General features: G+C 46.4%; 1 pseudogene; it reads left to right on the forward strand.

The window, feature by feature from the left end:
- LOC121834144 lies at positions 1–613 on the forward strand (annotated as a pseudogene).
- Positions 614–20,969: the final 20,356 nt, after the last annotated feature.

Consider the following 20,969-nt stretch of genomic DNA (forward strand, 5'->3'; position numbering starts at 1 on the left):
ATGTCTCTCCTTGCTACGTTCCCAGCAGACCTTTTGGCACCTTCTCCTCGTCTTGCCTTAGGAAGCACAGTTTTTCTTACCACGGCAGACGATTCGCCTTCAAACTACACTTTGGCTATAGGAGAGAACATGGTTTATTTTGCTGGGTGACTGGCATCGAAATTCCTCAAGGTTCATTCCTGTGTAGGAACATCCCAGAAATATGAGTTGAGGACAGAAAATGCGTGTTTTTCTGAGGGAAATCAAGTGCTCTTGTATTTTAGTGTGAAAGGAACTGCCGACTCCCACTTTGGAATCCTCTCAGTTCCTTCTGCTTCTGTCATATTATTTGTTGAAGCCTGTGAGGAAGTCTTCGAGACATGCATCAACAACCTAATTTCAAAGGAGAACGTAGGACGGACTCTTTGCGTCCTTTTTTACCAGAAGATTTCAAAGTCTCTGACTGTATGTGACGAAAGTGTTTATGATAATTTGTTTTCTCTGATTGCCAGAATCATTCTGCACTGGTTCGCGCGAAAAAAAAAATGCTGACTATTTCATACAGTAGCAAAGTGTAAAGCTAGTCTGCAAGTGCGCAGACTACGTATGTGAGACCACCCAGAGTACTTTTTAAAGCAGTGCAGGCATGTTCTATTCGAGCCTTTCATTTTCTTCGGTTTCTTGAGGAGTAATGTAGTCTTCTAACTTATTCACATATATAAAGTTTAAAGCTGTGAAGCAAAACTGGCTTATGAAGTGCAGCATACCACAGGGCTCCAAGAGGGTTTACTTCACTTGGCTTCCTTGACCAGCACCAAACAATCGCTGCGTTGCAGTGTAGCAGCACCAGCAGATGCAAGTTAAGATATTTTCAGCATTATGGTACCTTGCCCAAGGAATGTGTAGAAAAGTGTAGCTTTTCTGTGTATTACAGTGGTGGCCTTAGTTGTCGTCGGAACACTGTGGAACCTCCGAGTTATTAGTGGCTGCCTATCAACTGTCAATGTCCTCACAACATCCAGCCGATTGTACAATGTCTTATGTTGTAACAGTGTGCCTTATGTACCGATCTACTAATTTTCTTCGACCATGACCTTTTGAAAATAGTTGATACCGATTGTATAATTCTAGTGAGTAATCTGAGTGAATGATTGTAAGTGAATAAAACAAATAAAACGTGACTGTTAAAGCGACGTTGGACTTGCATTAGAGTTACTGTTGTGTATTTCATACGCCCAACACACTCCAGCAATTTGATTCACTCTTTTTTGTGACATTACAAAATTTGCTTTAAGGTTTCTCACATACTTCCCAGGGATCCTGAAGGAACAAAAAGCAAAACACTGCGGCTGGAGTTTGACCACAGTGCAAAGACACGATGGTTGTGACGAAATGAAACTACTCTCATAGCAGGTCGGCTAACAAAGTCGGCTACAGAAAAAAAGCATTTCGAACAAAATATAAGAGCAAGGGCAAATAAGGGTGTAAACGATCCAGTATTCCAGTATAGAGTAAACACAAGGTGTAAACACCCCAAGAAAAATCCCAGACTGCAGGTGAAAAGAACGACATATACACTAAAAAAGTGTCAAACAAAGCTCAAACACGGAGCTATGTTTGAGACTTTTTAGTGTATATGTCGTTCATTTACCTGTGATCTCTGGAATTAGTTTTGTTTAATTTTCGCGCCAAACCGCACGCACGCATGACGTCACAATTTTTTTCCGGAAATGTCGTCATTTCCTGTTGATTTTTTGTTCCGCCGGAAGTGTCCCCACGACTCATAGATGGCGCTAAAGCAGCTCCATGGGCCGCCATTTTTTCGACATGTGGGCTTCTATGGAAGCTTCGCTACCCATGTACATATACCTTGTATTTTTCATAAAAAAATTTATTATATTTTATATTAAATCGTGAAATCGGTCGGAATTGGCTGTTTTGACATGTTTACGTTAGAACGCGTTTTTAAAAACCTGTGAATTTTTAACTCCAAATGTGTCTTGTGGGATATCTGCGGAATTTAACACGGAATTCAATTATAATAAAATTATAGCTGTAAGTACATCCGTTCTTTAACTACATCGAAAAAACTGAACCAAGGTGTTGTGGCTTGTTTTCCTCGTTTGGACGGTCAAGACTAGTTCGACGAGCGCCGCGTGAGGGCGCCACCATTTCGCCACGCACGCTGCTCTGATTTTGTATTACTCCGCGCGCATGCGCTCTTCAGTAACGCGCTTGTGGTGGTCCAGAGGCGGCAAGACCGGTCCAGACAGAGTGGTTTTGTTTCTCGGGGCGGGGTGTCGGGTGGATAGCTGTGCGTGTTTTCATAACTAGAAAGGCCGTCCTCGCAGCTATGGGTCCAAAGAGGTATAAATATGGCAAGCGAAAGGTCTCGAAGTCGCAAATAGAGTTTGCACGTAAGCGACCCTCTGCTGAAACTACGGATGGTGAGGTTGAGTCATCGTGTCGTAGTGCTGCGAGAACGAATTGACTCGGGGTGTTGAAGATGCCGCTTGGGAAGCCATGCAACAGGCCGGAGTGGAAGAAGCGAGGCGCACGAAGGAATCTGGCGAGATCGATGCCGAAGGCTATCCGCTTGTTACCGTCGTTGCAGACTGTGCGTGATCAAAGCGATCGTAGAACGACGCTCCTTCTGGTACGGTAAGTACTACATTTCTTCCTCTAAAAGGGGCGCCAATTTTGATCGTAGATATAATATACATTTCTTTAGAGTGCGTTCGAAAGAAATCCGAAGCATGTTTTTCTCGCCACGAAAATACATTAGTCTCTGTCGCTAGGCTACATTTGGGCGGACGCTGAGCATTTGGCAATGCGTAGTTTATTTTTATGGTGAGATGACCGTGGTTAGAATCCCTCTCTGTTGTATGTGTATCTCTGTGAATGCAAAATTTGTTTCGGCAACTGGGGTGACGATTTCTCACGAAGCACTGGAAACAGTTATACTTTTTGTGTGCCTGTTTTAGTGACCGCTGTTTTATGTACTATACATTCCGAATATACGCGGTGCCATGCAGTCAGTTCGTCAGACGACGTTTTAGACAGCTCGTTTCTTCGAAGCTGCACCTTTTCAAGGATAAATCGTTCCATCGGAAATAGCCGGCGTTCGTTTCATCGATACACCTTGTGACGTTTCGTCTAGTTTTTCTATTATGTGCGTGCTCGCGCTTGCGAACGTAATTGCGCGTCCGTGTCTGCTTGCGTGTGCGCCTGCATGAGCGAGGATGCTTATGTGCGTGCCCCCCGTGCACATGCGTGTTTTCAAGCCTACGCGTGAGTATATATACCCGCGTATCTGTGTGCGTGTTAAGGCTAGCCCACATGGTGCGCTTTTCTCCGCGTCTGCGTCGCGTCTGCGCCTGCGCTTTGACGTCACTTCCGGCGCCGGGACGAAACCCAAGCAGCACATAAACGTGAAGAAAACGTCGAAAGAACGTCGAAGACGTCTGTAACGTGACGTCCTACAACGTCGAAGGTCCGGACGTTACCTTCTTTCGACGTCGATGAAACCTTTAAATGTCCGCGAGAAAAGGTGCACAGGAGGTCGAGGGGACGTTCCAAATGTCGTTTGTTGCACGTCACATGCACGTCTCAGTGGGCCGTTGCGTCCTCCCTCGACGTTTATCATACGTGTGTTTACGACATCCGGACTAGCAACGACGTTCACAGAACGTCGAGAAACCTTTCCAAATTACGTTTCCTAGCCGTCGTGGGAAAACGTCGTGTTTCCCCCCCCCCCCCCACACACACACACACAAAAAAAAAAGTATTGTGTTAGTACTATTGCGAAAGCTAGTTGCTATCATGCAAGTACGAAGGAAGTAACTAAAACACAGGTTTGGTACGAACTGTTTATTTGAGCATGTTCAGACACGAGATACAACACGGAGCGCCTCCAAAAGACGTCCCCGGATGTGCCAGCCTCAAAGATATAAAAGAACAAACAAATTCACGTAAATCAATGAACAAGAGACGATGACACGCGGCGCGGAATGTTCCACCGCTTACCTCGTTCTGCTTCTGATTAATGCGCTGACGCGCGTGCTTTAGCCGCCCCACTGCGCGTAGCTGGTACTCTCGCTGCGTTCTCGGGAATGATTTCAGAAGGGGGATCCCGTCCGCTGGGTGTTCTTGATTGGGATCGTCGGAGGCGTCTAAAGGGTCTTGATCGGAGACTGGACTTGACGCGCCGTTATGCGCACTGCCACTTGTTTTCTGGGGGGCGTCATTCATATCCTCACAGGCACCTTGATCCGAGCAGTAGTACGATTCAACGTGGGAAGCGTTACGGCCTTGAAAAAGGTCCTCGAGCCGTGACTGAATGCGACGGCGTTTTTGGCGATCACCGACTTCTTCACGAGGGCGGCTTGAACGACTCATCCAATCGCAGCACTTATACTGTATGCAGACTCGAAAAAAAAATCACGGCGACATAGTAGCCTGTCTCGTAGACCCGTAGACGTGACGGCCGGTGCTAGTGACTGGCTTTCGGAAAAAGCTGGACCGGGTCCCAGAGCCAATCTCTCTGGGCCAATTCGAAGAACAGAACATTCAGTGAAATATTTTGGGAACGACTGAAAAAATACGCGCACCCGGAACTTAGGCTTGTCAATTGTTCGTCGTCGCTATCTTCACCCACTTTTCTCTCTCGCCCTCTTCTTGCCGAGTTTCCCGACGCATCGCATGGGGCTCTATGGAGATGCCACCTTTCCTCTTCTCTCTCGCGCCGTGCCGGCTGGTTTTTTTCCCCTTTTTTTCTTTCTTTTTTTTGTGTCTTTTTTTTTTCGGCACGTGAGCGCGGACTGGGCTTGAACGCTTTTTGTACCGTCATCTGGGCCATTCAGGGGTTGGCATCATGAATGTCAATTTCCACAAACCGTTGACAGTATCTACCGGATTTCGTCATTGCCAGGCATTTTTTTTTTTTTTTTTTTGAGTCAACTCCAAAAATGCGCAAGTGTACAGTGAAGTTGTGCTGTGATATAGTGTGTGCTGGCATGCGATTTTCGTTTCGGTACGTCACCAGTGGCAACGAAAGCCAGATCTGTACTGACAGTCACGTGAGAAGACTTTGCGCCCCGATCTACCGAAAGCGCTAAGGCGCTGGAAGTTGGTGTTATGCATGAACTCTGATGTTGCTGCGAATTTTTCGGTTTTGCGCAGGTGAGCGTGGGCTACAAGATACGAAGAGAAATTGACGAACTTTAGAACAATCTCGGGTGGTCGCGGAGAAGTATGGATGCTCCTAGGAAAGGATGCAGGCCTGAAATCACCTGGAGAGGGGAGAGTGTAGCGGCGCCCCTGAGACGCGTGCCAGGGCCCAGGACCCATGGAGACGACAACGCGCGTGCAAAATGCAAGAATGGTACAATTAGATCCGTTCTAGACGCCATGGGCTTCACAAATTAAACCCGTAACAATATTTTAAACAAACCAAAATTGTAACAAGCACATCTAAAAGGAATGATATTCCCAACATGCTTTCATATTATTTTTTTTGTTCCGTGTACATTGAGTTTTGCAAATGCCCTCTTTAGCGTCATCGATATGTAATTAATAGCATTTTGAAATACGCAAATTAATGTATAAATAATTAAACTTCTCAACCTCTCAAAAATTAAGTTTTGTTTGCGGCTCTTGAGCACTGTCAGCTTGACCACAGTGATTCTGCGGCTGGAGATTGAGCTGAAAAATCTACAAATGTCGAACAAAACGTGAGTGGTCGACGTTGGCAGCACGTCTTGTATGACGTTTACGACATTTAGGTGTGAACGCAACGTCGCTGAAACGTCACTGACGCGGCGATAATGTAACGTCCCACCCTGGACTTTATTTTAACTTCGAAGAAATGTGAGTGTTCGACGTTGTCGAACACTCACATTTCTTCGACATTTCAAGACAAGACGTCAAGACGACTTGTCTTGACGTCAAGACAAGACGTCAAGACGTCTTGTCTTGACGTCGTGGCGACGATGACAACGTTAAAGTTGAAACGTGACGTCGCCAGCACGTCACGGACAGGACGATAATGGAACGTCATTTATGAACTTCAGTTCAACGTCAAAGAAACGTGAGCGTTGGACGTTGTGAGAACGTCGTGCATCGACGTCGTGGGAACGTTGACGACGTTTGAGTTGAAATACAACGTCGTCACAACGTCACCGATTGGACTTTAATGGAACGTTATATAAGGGCGTCACCTCAACATCGAGAAAACGTGATCGAAGTCATGCGGGACGTCACGGACGTCCGGGACTTTTTTTTGACGTTTGCACGACGTTTTGTGCTGCCTGGGAACGCAGCGTTTTTTGGCGCATCCCGGCGTATCTGGAAGAGCCAGATATTTTGCGTCCACGCGTCGCGTCTCGCGCTGCGTCCAGAAGGCAACAACCAATGAACCGCCGTGTTCACTAGTTGCAAGGAGCGTTTGAATTTTCTCCACTGTAGGATTGTAGTTTTCGCCACAGACCTCGCGACGAAGGCGATAATAATTATAATAATAATACTTTTTATTTGCACATATTGCGATACCCACTCGGCAGCGTGCGAGGCTAGGCAAAAAGGTCGAGACCCTTACGCAGGTGGGCCTGCTAGCCCGCCGCCAAGTAGGGAAAGGGATACGGGAAAGGAAAATAAATAAAAACACTCAAAACAGAAAAATACACACAAATACGGGTAGCAGCCCTGTGCCATCAAAGCGCACGCGCGCACGCACACACACATACCCGCGCGCGCGGAGTTTACAAAATTTGCACGCTCGCGGCCTTCAATAAAAACGGCTTTTAGGCCCTGCCAACGCTAGCAGCAGGGCGAACATGGGTAGTTACGTCCTTCCCCCCGCGGATATCAGTTTATCATACCTTTTACACAAGTCCAGGGAATCCTCTCTGCTCCGCGGGAGAGGCTGACGCTGCTTCAGCGGAACAGAGAGGACCTAGCGAAGTACAAAAGCGTCCTGCACTCTGGCAGGCCAAATGTAAAGAATACAAGGACACCGAGAGACAAAGGTACAAAACTAATACTACCGGCAACAACCGCTACAACGTAACCACTGTAGCGGCCAGCGGCCAGCTGTAAATGTTTTGGCGCGGGCGATGGGGATGCCAATGGCGTATCGAAACGTGGATGAGGCGTACGCACTAAAAAGAATGAAAATTAGTGAAATTGAGCTTCATTGCGATTGTTGTAATTAAAAATGAGTGATTACTATTACTAAAATTAAATATTACGGCATGTAGCCATCATTTACCGCGCGATTTCTATTTAATGTTTGCTTTTGTTTCTTAAGCGCGTCTGGCTACGTTGGGCAGACGAGCGCTGCGTGTGGTTTGACTGGGTGCACGCGTCCTGCTTAGCGCGCGCGCCAAGCCGAGACGCGCGTCTAGACGCACTGAAAAACGCGCCATGTGGGCTAGCCTTTTTATACGTGCATCTGCGTGCGTGTTTGCACGCGTGGGCGTTTGCCTGCTCATAAGTGCGCGTGCCTGTGCAAGTGCGCGCGTGCACGTGCGTGTGTAATTCGTGCGTACGTGTGCGCGGGTGTGCTTGTGCGTGTGTACGTGAATGTGCCTCCGCGTGCATCCGCGTATCTGTGTTCGCGCATGCGTATGAGTGCCTAATTCGTGCGTGTTTGAGTGGGCGCATGCATACTTGGGCGTACGTGTGCCCAAGTACGCACGTTGTCGGACTTTGCGGGAAAGGTTCGAGAAGCTCGAACCTGGTCGAACTCGAACGTCGGCTGGTTCGCGACACCTTTAGTACTCACGTTGCGGACGGTTGGTGATTGGCCGCTGATAACTTCACCGTAACTTTTTGCTTTATGTTTAGCGCCATTTTTTATATTTCTATTCGTGCCATTGTAATCTTTTGCGATTAAACTCTCTGTACCCTTTCCTTGTGACCTATGAAACGATCTCGAACGCCTCGAACAACAGCGACGCTTGCGTTCGTTCTCGGGGCTAGTAGGCAAGGAGGTTACAAGTATTTATATGACGTCAGACTGCCTTTTGATGCCGAGTCACAACACAGAAGTATGGCCACCGAAGGCAAAAGCAGTTATCCCATTGGCGAGTTTGCTTTGTCTTTCAATTTTCACAACTCTCCCGAATCAGTTTTGCTTTATCGTTTGGGGGTCATGTCTGTGGGCGATGACTCAGCACGTGACTAGACCCTATAACCGTTCATGGTGTTTTTCTCTGTTTTTATTTTTTAGATTGAACGATTCTGCTGCAGTGTGGAACGAACTACACGAAAGTGCTCAACCTTCTACGAAGTCTTCCGAGGAGCAGAACGTGTGGGGATCAGGACTATTGGAAGATATGTTCTCAAGTCATGAAAAACTGCCCGGTCGCCAATCATTACAAATTGTCTATGAAAAACTATAAGAAACAATCAGTGTCGTGAAAAATTGTATAAAAATACTTTGTTGTGCAGTGCTGGTGGCTAGTTGTGATGAAGTAACGAAGGTATATGCCGGTAGTTTGCCATATATGTATTCGATTATGTATTTATTTTTAAAGTACCTAATATACAGTGTTGTTTTTCCTTAACTGGAACGTGTTTTCCTTTTAAAAGAGGGGGAGACCCGTCCGCGCGCGTGGAAGACCTGCAGGTGTCTGCGCCCGCGTTTACCCGGCAGGCTTTTGCGGGTTGATTTTGCGGGGAGCAGGCGTTTTTTCTTTTTCTTTTTTGTCTCGCCACCGTGAATAGGGTGCCTTCGTACACATTCGCTTGTGCGGAGTGGCGACATCTCGGCGATTTCACTGCCCGACCTTTTTTTTTTATTTATTTATTTTATTTTTTTGTTTATGCTGAGTATACGTGCTTTGGCATCTCTCGGTGCGAGCCCGCAATTTTGGCTATAGACTTTTTCTGTGTACTCTCGTCTCCAGCCACCTAATAGGCGTATCCGGTATGGGCGACGAAAAAATAATCCAACGTTTCAACCTGCAAATAGTAAAAAAATAAAGGGGAGGCAAAACGAGAATGGGTGACGGTTACGCTTATATCCTAAATGCCTTCTATTGGCGTGGCGACGGCAAAACAATGTTTTCGCCCATATTGGAAGTGATGTCAATTCAAGATGGCGGCGCACTTGCAGAAAAGGTCTATAGACGAGCGCGCGAAGACCGCCCTGTTTACAAACACGGTTTTTGCTTTGCCCACACCGGGTGTGGGCACTGCGGAATCGCAGCGTCTCGTTTTTGAAGAGAAGCCGCCTCTGCGTGGTGCGCCGTACTCAAGGCAGCGCCACCGCAGAGGGACGGCGTCGGAGCCGCGTGTCGGTGTATATACTTCGTTTCACGTCATGTGCGAGCGAAGTCAAAGCTAGAAGCGCGAGCCCAAGGCTCCGAGCGTGCCGGCTTCGCACGTGCGTACGTGCACCACAGGCGCTGTTACAAGCAGCATGCTCGCGCTTGTAGCGTTGGCTTCGCTCGCCCATAAGGTGAAACGAACTAGCCTTTTGATACCAAATTCCCTCCAGAAGTTAATTTATAAACCGGGTGTTCTTTTTTGTTCTTTTTCTTTTCTTTCTTTCATTAAACTTTCAAGTTGTATGATAAAGCCTCAAAGGCAATACAGTGTCTCTGTCAGTTACTTCAAAATATCTGTATTCCTTGGCAGAGTCCTGCCTTTTCCGTGCGGATACTTCGAAAGTCTGACTGATTATTGAATTCCTGTTGCCCACGAGGATAACAAAGGAATATGTGCAGAGAAAGACGCTTCTTTTGACGCTTACAAAAACAAAAAAGAAAAAAAAAAAGAAAAACGGTTGCAAAACTTGTCCTCGGATCCATGGAAAAGGTCAAGACCGCTCAAGATTTTACAACTGACAGCCGTCGAATTCGGAGTTGTTCGGATAAATCCGAATTCGCGATAGTTTCACCGGCGAGTGTTTCACGGAGTTTATAGCATTTGTCCGAAAGTTAAAGTCCCTATCTACAACCTAGGTTAGGGCCCACCAGGTCCAATCACAGACCAGGCACGTGTGCATTAGCGTGCTTTTCTTATACGCGCGTCGAAGTAATGCATTACGTGACTGGCTCCCGATTGAACCTAACGGGCCGTGGCGTCGGCTGACGACCATCGCAGGACGAGACGCAATCATAGTGCTAAATTCTTCTCGTTGATAAGACTGAAGGATGTGAATGAAATGTACTGTACGTTTTGCTTGGTGGATGTTTTAATGATTTCGCGTACATAGAGCTGACTATCATGTCATGATTCGTGTGGCACCGAACTCCGGCTGGTGGATTGCTGAAATCATCACCTCATCAACCCTCCCGGAACCCGCTAGGAACCCACTTGCCAGTATTCGTTAGACCCACTGTGTCCGACCAAATCCGATCAACTGCCTCGCGCTTCGACACCAAGGCGGTTTTCGTTTGCAGCGTCTAGGCGATCTGAACCGATTATTTTATCTATACTTCAAATGGTGCAGGTGTCAACGATTTGCAGTGTTGTTCAAGATACTCGACAAAAGTATTTAAGACAAGATACTAAATACCCAAGTGAGACAGTATTTAGAGTAGTATTCAAGTTACTTTTGCGCCAAACTATTTTGAGTAAAGTGCAAATACTTTGAAAAATAATTGAATTACTTTTGAAGATACTTTATAAGCGCGCGACGAGCTGAAGTTATTACAACTAAATAAAAAATGGGGGCACCTTGATTATATTAACTTAACTGAAACGCATATCGTTCGATGACCTCCTAGTGTACACCTCATTTGTCCCCCTAGACACGTGCAAAGGAGAAAGAAAGAACATTTAGTCTTAGTACTTCCCCTTTGGGGACAAACTTCTTCGTACGCCGGAAAAGGTATTTGAGATACTGAGTAGAAGATACTAAGCAATGTAGTTAAGATAGAGTGCTATTTACTCTCAATCGAATGTATCTTCAAGATACCAAAATACCGACAAAAGTATCTTAATTACAGTATCTTGAGTAGAGTATTTGAGATACGTAGAAGCCTTGCTATTTGCTTGTTTCAAGCGAGCCTCCTGCCGTCATATTGCTGGCGACACAGGAGAAAAGTGGTTTACCCGCCCTCTTGTTCAACATACCATAAAATACGCAGTATAATTACGAAATATTTACATAAATCTTTACTGACATGCGTATGTACATATACAGAAAGCTGGTGCACAACTGTTGAGGAAACGCACTGGTCGACACTTTTCAATATTTTGAAGATAAAGGTAAAACAAATAAACAGTGGGCGACACCAGTCCAAAATGTATACCTCGGTAAAAAAAGTTCCCGTGTGTCTGTGTTTCCCCAAAGCAATTCGAGAGCCAGTTCTGTAAGCTACGGAGGATGCTCGGCGAATGGCGAAGCCATTGATGTGTCTAGACTGAAAAATAGTCGCCGAGAGGACACTCAGAGGCATGACACGACTGTTGTCTGTCCGTCATAAAGACATCGTTTTTAGAGCGAAACAATAATTCGGATTCGCCATTCGCCGAGCTTCCCCCGCAGATTACAGAGATTGATCCTCTACTCTAGGAAAAGTAGACGCGCAGGAAGTTGTGCGAGGAAAGAAAAAAGGTAGCGAGTGGCGAATATTTGTGATTGCGTGTGCCGGAAAAATATAAAAAGAACCTGAACAATACTTAAAAATTAAAAATCTCGACCAGCCAGCAGACTTCACTGAGGCCTGCATTTTCATTTTCGGAAATTTCGGCAAACTCCAGTTGTGTGGCTTTAGCCCCATAACTTTTGCAACTGTGAATCCGTGGGCGTCAATCAACGCCAGGCCGCTTCGTCATCCATAGCCCAAAAGCGACGTTCACGGCGCCCACCAGGGGATACCAGCCAAGGTCGCTGTACCGGGGCCGCCCGATACGTGATACTTGTCCGCCGCCAGCAGGCCTTTTTTCGTCTTTTTTCTCTCGGTCGAGGCAGGGCCGGCATTTGGAGTGGGCGACCTATGCAGTTGCACCGGGCGCCATTCATAGAGGGGCGCCGAAAGGGCCGCCAGGTCATGCAGGGCTCAAACCTCGAGGGGATAAAATCAAAAACAAAAAATGACCGCATCGCCGTTTGGCATTTCGGCCGCAAAACCAACGACTAAGTTCTTGTTATACTTGGCGTCCATCAACCCGCAGCCACCTGTGAATGTTGTTTTACTATAGAGAACCTCTCCCCCCGGTGAGAATCAAAGCGTCATTGAATGAGTCATGTACGACTGGGCAAGCGGTCACCTCCGCACAGCTCTCAAATTACGAGCGGAGCAAAACCTGACTGGCAAAAAGCGATGGAGCCAGCATGCCGCACTCTTAGCGCAACTTACTAAACGGTGGCGCCAAACCCATCGGCGAGCAAATCAGTGTGTCGGAGCGAGTCACGGAGTTTTGCTCTTAGTTATCACGTGCTTCGCTCAGAGTCTCTGATTGGCTCGCAGAAAACGTAGGCTTCACCCTTTGCCAAGTTATTCTGAGCCGAAGAATGACTTCGCTCAGTAGGTCTGACCGGGGGTAAAATGAACCCGAATCCTCCCGACATTCGAGCTGCGCTTTGGGCAATGCTTGCTGTGGAGTCTCTTGCAGTAAGCTGAACGAACCAATGCCCCCTCAGCATCGGGTGAGTCTCTGTGCCCAGAGGCTTCAACCTAACTGAAAATAATATGTGTAAAGAACTTTGGATCCGCAGCTCTTTCTTTTTTTGTGTGTAAGCGACCAGCGACGACTACGGACTTCCAATGCCGATAAGTGTTGCCATTTCAAAATTCAGAAACTCGCCACAAAAATCCCGAAAACCGCGAAAAACATATAAATTTATAATGTTGCGCAAGAATGGCCGCATGACTGCAGGCAAACCTGGTGTCCGACATGAAGCTCTAACTCTTGCAGTTCAGTTTCTCGTTTACATTGTTGTGTGGTACGACATTCTTTTTACAAGTTAATGTTGTAAGCGAGAACAGGCAATGCAAAACGAAGGACATCGTAGCAACCACCCAGCTGATGAAAGCATGCAGCGATTGCATCGACAATTATCGCGATGTCGGGTACTGCAACTGGCAACTGCGAACGGTTTTCCCGAGAGCATGGGTATTGACAGTGCGACGAAACCGGCCCCTCGACTGCGGCGGAAAAAGCGCCAGTTCTGTTATGAGTGCCAGGACGAGGTTGATGATGTCGAGACAAAATTCAAGCGAGAGTTCTTCTACGAGATGATTCACACCGTGAGATGTCGATTGAAGAACGCTTCACGCGGATGGAGCAGCACGTGAGCTTCTGGGGGTTCCTTTACGGCCTCACCGGACTTCCCGACAAAGCGGAATGTCTTAAACTTTGCCAATGCCTTGACCATGCATGCACTCAGAGTCTGAGACACCTAGAAAGTGCAGACATCGACGGTACAGATCTCTGCGAGGAGCTGATCTAACTATGCAGCCTGCTGCCCACTGGATGCAGTGCTCGCCAGGACGTCCTCCAGTTCATTCTGGACAACCATCTATGTGACAAATTCCCTCATACGTGGGTGTCATTGAGAATCCTCCTCCCTTTGCCAATGTCAATGGCCACCGCTGAGAGGAGTTTCTAAAATTAAAGCTTATTAAGACATACCTAAGATCAACCATGGCAGATGACAGGATATCGTCATTGGCAATTTCGTCCATTGAAAACAAGATAGCGTCTAGCCTGGATATGTCGCAAGACGTAGCCCAATTTGCGTTGTTGAAGGTTCGGAAGGTTGCCTTCTACGGCATTTGACATGGTTAACTTGTGCTTTTGTTTTCTCTGTCCCTTAGACGTTAGCTTGCTATGGGAGACCCACAGCTGAAGTTTGGTTAATCTAAGAAATAAATGATTCTTGAACTTTGAACACGGTGCCGACAAAGCTCACAATGCTCGAGGAAGTCGTTCGTTTTTAGGACGCGGTTTTCGACTGACAACGACAAAATCGCGACCATTCGCGCTGGGTCACTGTGGCATGTTTGCTTACAACATGATGTTTGGTGCGAGAATAGTATACGTGTGTGTAAGGGGGGGGGGGGGGGGGGGGCGCCACGCCTGCAGTTTGCCCAGGGCGCTTGCTGCTCTAAGGCCGGCCCTGGGTCGAGAAATTTGTGCTGAAAACGAAGCGACACGTAGTGGATGTATTTGGACAGAGCAGGCCTATTCAACTCAGAGTACCGCAAGATTGAACGGCTTATTATGATCATGGTTAATGCTGTTTCATTAGAGGGGCCATGCAACGATTTTGCTACTTTCACCGAATACTTTCTGAATGAATACTTGAAGTTCATTATGGGCGGAAAGCGTGTGGCAACCCTCCACAGACCTTGCGTATTCGTGCTCGTCGTGCTCTAATAAGTGATCGGTGGGCGATTGTCCGTGGGGTCCTGTGCACCACGTGACCACGCTGGAAAAAACGCACCTCTGGTGGTCACATGACCACGTGACCATGTCCCGTGGGGGTCATGTGAACATGGTCAGTTGGATCCCGCCCACCACGTGACCAAACTGCGAATAGCGCGCCTATGGTGGTCGCATGATCACGTGACCTTGTTGCGTGGGGTCACGTAATTACGCAGCGACAATTAAACTTGTAGCTCATGGCGTTGCGCATGAGATACTTGCGTGACACTTGTGTCAGTATGGTTGTGCAAAGTGCCCGAAATTCGAACTTAGAATTGCTGCAACGGAACTTTAAACCGCGTGGAAGCAAATTAGTCACGGCTTCCGGTTTTAGCGCACGCGCCAGCCTTTGTCCCTACAATAGGCGAAATAAAAGGCAGTACATTGGGGGATAAGCGAATGAGGAGAGGACACTTTCATGGTAGCCGGCAGGTAGACCGGCATAACATACTTGTTTGTTGCTGTTGTTAAAAAACATCTGTATTAGGTCTAATAAAGGAAAAATAGAAAGGCAGAACGATGTGTGACTACCCCTATTCCGGGTCCCATTAAATTTCTATCGGGGTGCGCGCTGTCCGAGGCAGAACGAAAGTTCTTGTGTTCGTGGCTTTTATTTTCAGCGCTGTAATAATACGAATGTTGAGGACCCAAATAAGTCACTAAGATTATCAAAATATTTTTCCTGCTTCTCCTGGCTCGTGCAAATGTACTTTCCCATTTGCGAAAATCAATGCCGCTATGCTCTAGAATGTAATGCGTCAAAAAGTAGGAGTAATTTCGTTAGACTGAACAAAATTACGCGTAAACTCCTCTCAATAGTGTTATGGTAGGTCATATGATAGAGTTAGTATGCCATATGATAGTTGTCCTCTTCTAATTAGCTTCTTAGAACATCTAAGGACCTTGCGTTTGCAAGAGACGAGCGATTTTATGGGAAAGGGCAACTCAGAAAGATACAAACTTACGTCCACATTCAAGACGACCAAGATCCGCTCCTTTGTGCACTCTATTGCACGTGGCAGTGCCTTGTTGAATAACCGTACTTCGGGCTCAACTGCCTTCTTTCGGAGTTGCGGTATGAGCTTGTAACAGAACACAAAATGTACTCTTTGCCTGAGCCATAGCAGCAGGTCCCGAAAAGCAAAGTCAAGATGCTAGCTGTGCTTTGCAAAAACGCGCACACTTATTGAATCATCGGAAAATATGTGATAGCATTTCTCGGTAGAAAGAACACGAAAATATAAAATTTAGCCAAAAGATGTAGATACGTCATGTTTTTCTTTGGGATCTAGTATAAAACTAAAATAACAAGACCTTGAGATAGTTGCATGATTTTCGTGTTGCACAACAAACTTTGATGTTTGCTTCAAACGACTATTGAAGGTGTCAAAAAGAAAAAAAAGACGGGTTTATTACGGTTATCGAACGCGGTTTTATCCAGGTTCGTTTCAACGAAAGGGGTGCGGTATATCGAAGCACGGTTTAGCGAAAATGGATACATTTTATCGAGGCCTCCGTTTGAGAAATGCTGTTTGTAGGCGGCGGCAAGCTAGGCTTCCAAACAGACCGCGCTTTGTGCGGGCACCCCTCGCTGTCGCTCGGGAAAAGTTTAATATAAGTTCGAGCGTGGATCGCCAAAGGTTGGTTAGCATGCGGGCGGTCGCCATTTTCTCTAAACGGCGATCCGATCTGCTGTTGTCGCGAAAACGGTGTTCGCTAAAACGAGCTTCCCTAAACCCCACTTCTCCGAAAATCAGCACATTTTTCTCCATAGCTTACAACCATGCTGGGGTGTTGTAAGCTCTTCTTCTTTGACCGAGGCTGGCCCCCTGTCGCCATTTTGCAGGTTGTTTCCGCCTGCGTAGACTACCGCAAAATTGAACTTCTTGAGAGGCAACCCGTCAATGTTCTCCTTGAGAGCCTGCACCGTCGCTCCCGAGAAGCTAAAGCTGCACACTTGTATGCACTCATCTAAAAAGCGCGGCAAAGCCATTTCACTGGGCTGCTCCCGAAGATTGCGCCTTTCAACTTCGTCCGGACCTCAGTGAAATCTTCTAAATCTCACTTCTTTGTATACCAAGGTCGAACGCTAGAGCACGTTTTTTGAAAGCAATACACCACAAGCGCACACAAGGAACTGAATAAAGACCCAGGATCGGCTGAGTGAGAAACAGCTAGCTAGACTTATTTTTGCCTCAAACATGCAGTCCGTGTTTGAAGTGCAGGCTACCGAAACTAGACTACCGAAAAGTAGCTCCTAAAGTCATTTTTACGGAACGTGCAGATGGTCTTCACCGGAGAAGAAAATTGTGGCGGAGCGCTTATTTGTACGTGTTTTACTTGTTTTGATATCTAGCATTCAACAATGCTGCAGAGAGCCACCGTGAAAACTAACACCAAACGAAAACTAACCCAAAACAAACGAAAGAGCCAGAACCCGTGCAAACTGCGAGCGAGGTCTTTCCTTTCGTTTTTACTTTGTGCACGCGGCCCAACGCTGCCCGGTGCCGCCAGCTTCGTCCAGACGGACTTTGCGGGCACTGAAAGTGAAGGGAAAGAAAAGGAGACAGACGCGCGCGTCTCCAACCGAGAAAAAGGAGGCAGCAGGCTTTGAAGTTGAACTGGTTGAACTTGAGCGCAGACGTCTCTGTCGAAGAGCGGGCCCCGGACGGACGAGTTCACCCCAAGTTGGAGGGGAGGCAGGCGAAACCAAATTCGCGTAACCTGCCGATCGCGGCGGCGGCATTTGCACCCGCAAATGAATGGGCTTGGCAACTTACAGACTCGCAAGACTTCACACTCAATGAACCGATCAAGTAAACCAGTTGACAGAAAAAAAAAGTGAAATAAAATATTCTGCTACGCGAAAGCGGTAGGTTTTGTACTAACAGCGACAAAGCGTCTTTGCTACGGCGGATCGAACGCCGTTATATCGAGGCTCATCTTAGCGAAAGGGGTACGGTTTATCGAAGCACGGTTTAGCGAGAGGTGCACGTTTTATCGAGGCCTCCGTATGAGAACTGCTGTTTCTAGGCGGCGGCAAGCTAGTAGTAATGCAAAACTATCGATAAATTGACTATCGATACTATCGATAGTTTTTCCAAAACTATCGATAGTGTCGCAGAACTATCGATAGTAGACTATCGGTAGTACTATCGACAGTTTTTCGATAGTCGACTGTCGATAGTACTCTCGATAGTTTTTCGACAGTCAGCTATCGAGAGTTTTTCGATAGTACTATCGATTCCTTTTTTACTATCGATACTCAGTTTTCTGGTGACTATCGATAGTACTATCGATTGTTTTGCACTACTAGAGCGAACACAGTTGCCGCACCGCCTCTCGCTTCCCCTTCCTCCTCTCTTCGGCCAAACTCCCGTCTTCGTCATCACTGAAAGCTGAACCGAAGTTGAGACGGTAATTGCTTGGGCTAGTTGGTGTCCCATTTGAAAAAAAAAAAATAAAATAAAAAATAAAGCGAGAAAAAGAGACGAGGGAGCGACGCACACTACTAATGTCGCATAGCTATCGATAGTAAACTGTCGACAGTACTATCGATAGGTTTACGATAGTCGACTATCGATAGTTTTCTGATAGTCGCTTAACAACAATTTTCCGATCGTCGAGTATCGATAGTACTATCCATAGATTTTCGATAGTCGACTATCGATAGTTTTTCGATAGACGACTATCGATAGTACTATCGATAGTTTCTTTTACTATCGATGGTCAAATTTCTGGCGACTATCGATACTATCGATAGTACTATCGATATTTTTGGACCACTACAAGCTAGGCTTCCAATCAGACCGCGCTTGGCGCGGTCGCCCCTCACTGTCGCTGGGGGAAAATTTATTATAACCTCAAGCTTGAGCGTGCACTACCAATAGTTCACCGCCAAGGGTTCGGCAATCTAGGCTAATGAACCAGGGGGGTATCGGAAACGGCACCCCGGCTGCCGTCATTTTTTCTAAACTGCGATTGGATAAACTGATATCGATAAAACGGCGTTCCCTAAAAGGAGCTTTTCTAAACCGCATGCCTCCGGGACAAAACGGGAATCCGCGGAGGTAAGAGCGGCATCGAAATACGCACATCTGAGTCCATTTGGACTGTTGGCGTTTTGTCTTCGCCAACGGGCGACACAGTGCAGATAACCCGTGCCGCGTTTTTTTTTTTTTTTTTTTTTTACATTTGCTTTTGCTTTTTTGAGGTGTGCGTGTCCTGCGTGTGTTGCTAGAAAAGTATGCCAATTATTGAGATTCTAAAAGTAAACGTCTCGCAAGATGAGGTAATCGGATAACACTAACACTGACATTATGTCAAACTGATAACCTGTATCTCCCTAGGTTTACCCCCAAAATTTACAAAACGTCCTTGTACTTACACAAGATAATGACTTCGGAAGGCATTTTAGGTGTGTTTTGCTATTTTTTTTTTTACTTTACGAGCTACCTTGCGGATGTTAGTTTGGAACAATACAGAGGCGTGAACTTCAAAACACCAAGTAATCAAATGACTAATGCCGAACGTATAAATGCCGGAAAATTAGATAGAAGTATGTCGTGCTAAATAAAAAAAAAAAAAAAAAAAAAAACTCGTTTGTCCACAGGTAACTTAAATCGATACATGGGGATTTAATTCCCCATGTGTAATTTGTTCGGGAAATTCATAATCTCGCGAAGGGAGTTTTTGTGCAATAAGAAGAATTATTTTTTCATTTCCGCAGTTCAATATCGTAGCTTATCATCATGTATGTCAGCACAAATCACATTCACCAACAAAAACAAAATCACACTTTCTTCGAACGCATTGCTACACATTAAAAAAAAAAAAGTGCAATAATAGGCCTCGTGAACAATTATAGCAAACAACGAAGACATTATTTATTTTGTTTAATCTACGCGCTTTGATATACTTTGCACAGTTCGGAAGGTGCATCTGGTGTTTCAGATAAGAACGGTCGACAATATCCGGTGACCATTTTTAATTCTGACTAGAAAAATGCATCTTGCTGCCACAATGCCCAGGAAAACGGAACCGGTCGTTGTTGTTGTTGTTTTCTTTTTTTTTTCTTTAGGGGGGGGGGGGGGGGGGGGCGGGGTTGCCTCCAAGAAAAATAAGTCAGAAACACCTGGTCAATCTGAAGCGTTGTTTGCGGATTTCGCAACATTGGCATTTCAAGCAACTTTCCCCCAAAATGTGTTGTGACTACTGGTCCAGAAATATTTACCGACAAAGTAAGTATGGGAATGATTGACCCAAATTATTTATCACGAAGTATCGACGTCGTTATTTTGAAATAAAAAATCGCACAGAGGACTGCACAATAAGCCGTACAGCTCAAGTTTTATCTTTTTTTCTCCGCATTTATTCCAGCCAGGATTTTCAAACTTTGTCAGCGTGTTATCCTCTATTTGGCTAATCTTCGTGACAAGTATTGTTGTCCTTGTTAGCGGGAAAAGTTCACGAAAAACGCTCAAATAAAGGCATTTCCGTAAATGTGCATAATTTTGAAAATCAATTTAAAAAGAAAGGCCATCTTCGATTTTTCAAACTCTTTCAAGTTAGCGCCAGTGATATATACTAACAGGATGTGCAAAAATATGTTGCATTATTTGTGTCTTTAAAGTTACAAAGCAAGAAAATCTGGCCAAATGGAGGCTACCGCGGTTGCCATGAATGAGGCCTGTGCGTACGCCTATTTGACAATTTCATTATTTTTACACAGCGTAAAACTTCTCCCGGGTGGTCAGATTGACAGCACAGAGGTGGAGGGTACTTTTGAAGTGATGATTCTTGATACGTCTTTTTTAGAGCGCAGCTCTTAGGGGCCCGTTTCCGGCTTGAGCGGCGTCGCCGTCGGCGTCGGCGTCGCCGTCGGCGTCGGCGTCGGCGTCGGCGTAACCGACGTCATCGTCATCATCACTGATGACGTCATCAGCGACGTCACTGATGACGTCACCGACATTCGCATCGTCATCGTCATCATCACTGGTGAAGTCATCAGTGACGTCACTAATGACGTCATCGGTACCCGCATCGTCATCGTCACTGATGACGTCATCAGTGACGTCAGTGATGACATCATCGGCATTGGGGGTCACGTGACCCCCAAGGTAACGTGACCCCCCCCCCCCTGGTTAGTTTAACCCCCCCCCAGTGCCCTTCCCTCCTCCTCCTCAAGAGCTGCGCTCTAATTCGGCGTTACAGGGAGTTGTAAGCGGCTTTCATTTTTTTTGTCCTTACTATTAGTACAAGAGTCAAAAAAATGCGCAGAAGCTGGAGCAATCGCGAGACGCTAGCCTGTCGCACGCTTCGCAGGGCCCGCTTTCTATGGCGGGCGTGTAGCGTCTCTGCGCACGCCACGTAGGGGAAACGATCGGTGCGGCTCCGATAACAGGCGTTTAGGTAACAGGATATAGGGCGCTAACACGATATTGAGGATAGGGCGCCGCACAACGGGGGCACCTTCGCGCGGCAATAGAGCCTCGGCCGTGGTGAACCGCACACCGCAAAAAAAAAAAAAAAAAAAAAAGAGGAAGAAAGATTTTCGTTTGTTTATAATGCAATTAAATGCAAAGGTGCAAGCGAGCTGGACAGTT

The sequence above is a fragment of the Ixodes scapularis genome, unplaced genomic scaffold (assembly GCF_016920785.2).
Source record: "Ixodes scapularis isolate PalLabHiFi unplaced genomic scaffold, ASM1692078v2 ptg000597l_1___fragment_1__unscaffolded, whole genome shotgun sequence".
Taxonomy (NCBI): Eukaryota; Metazoa; Arthropoda; class Arachnida; order Ixodida; family Ixodidae; genus Ixodes; species Ixodes scapularis.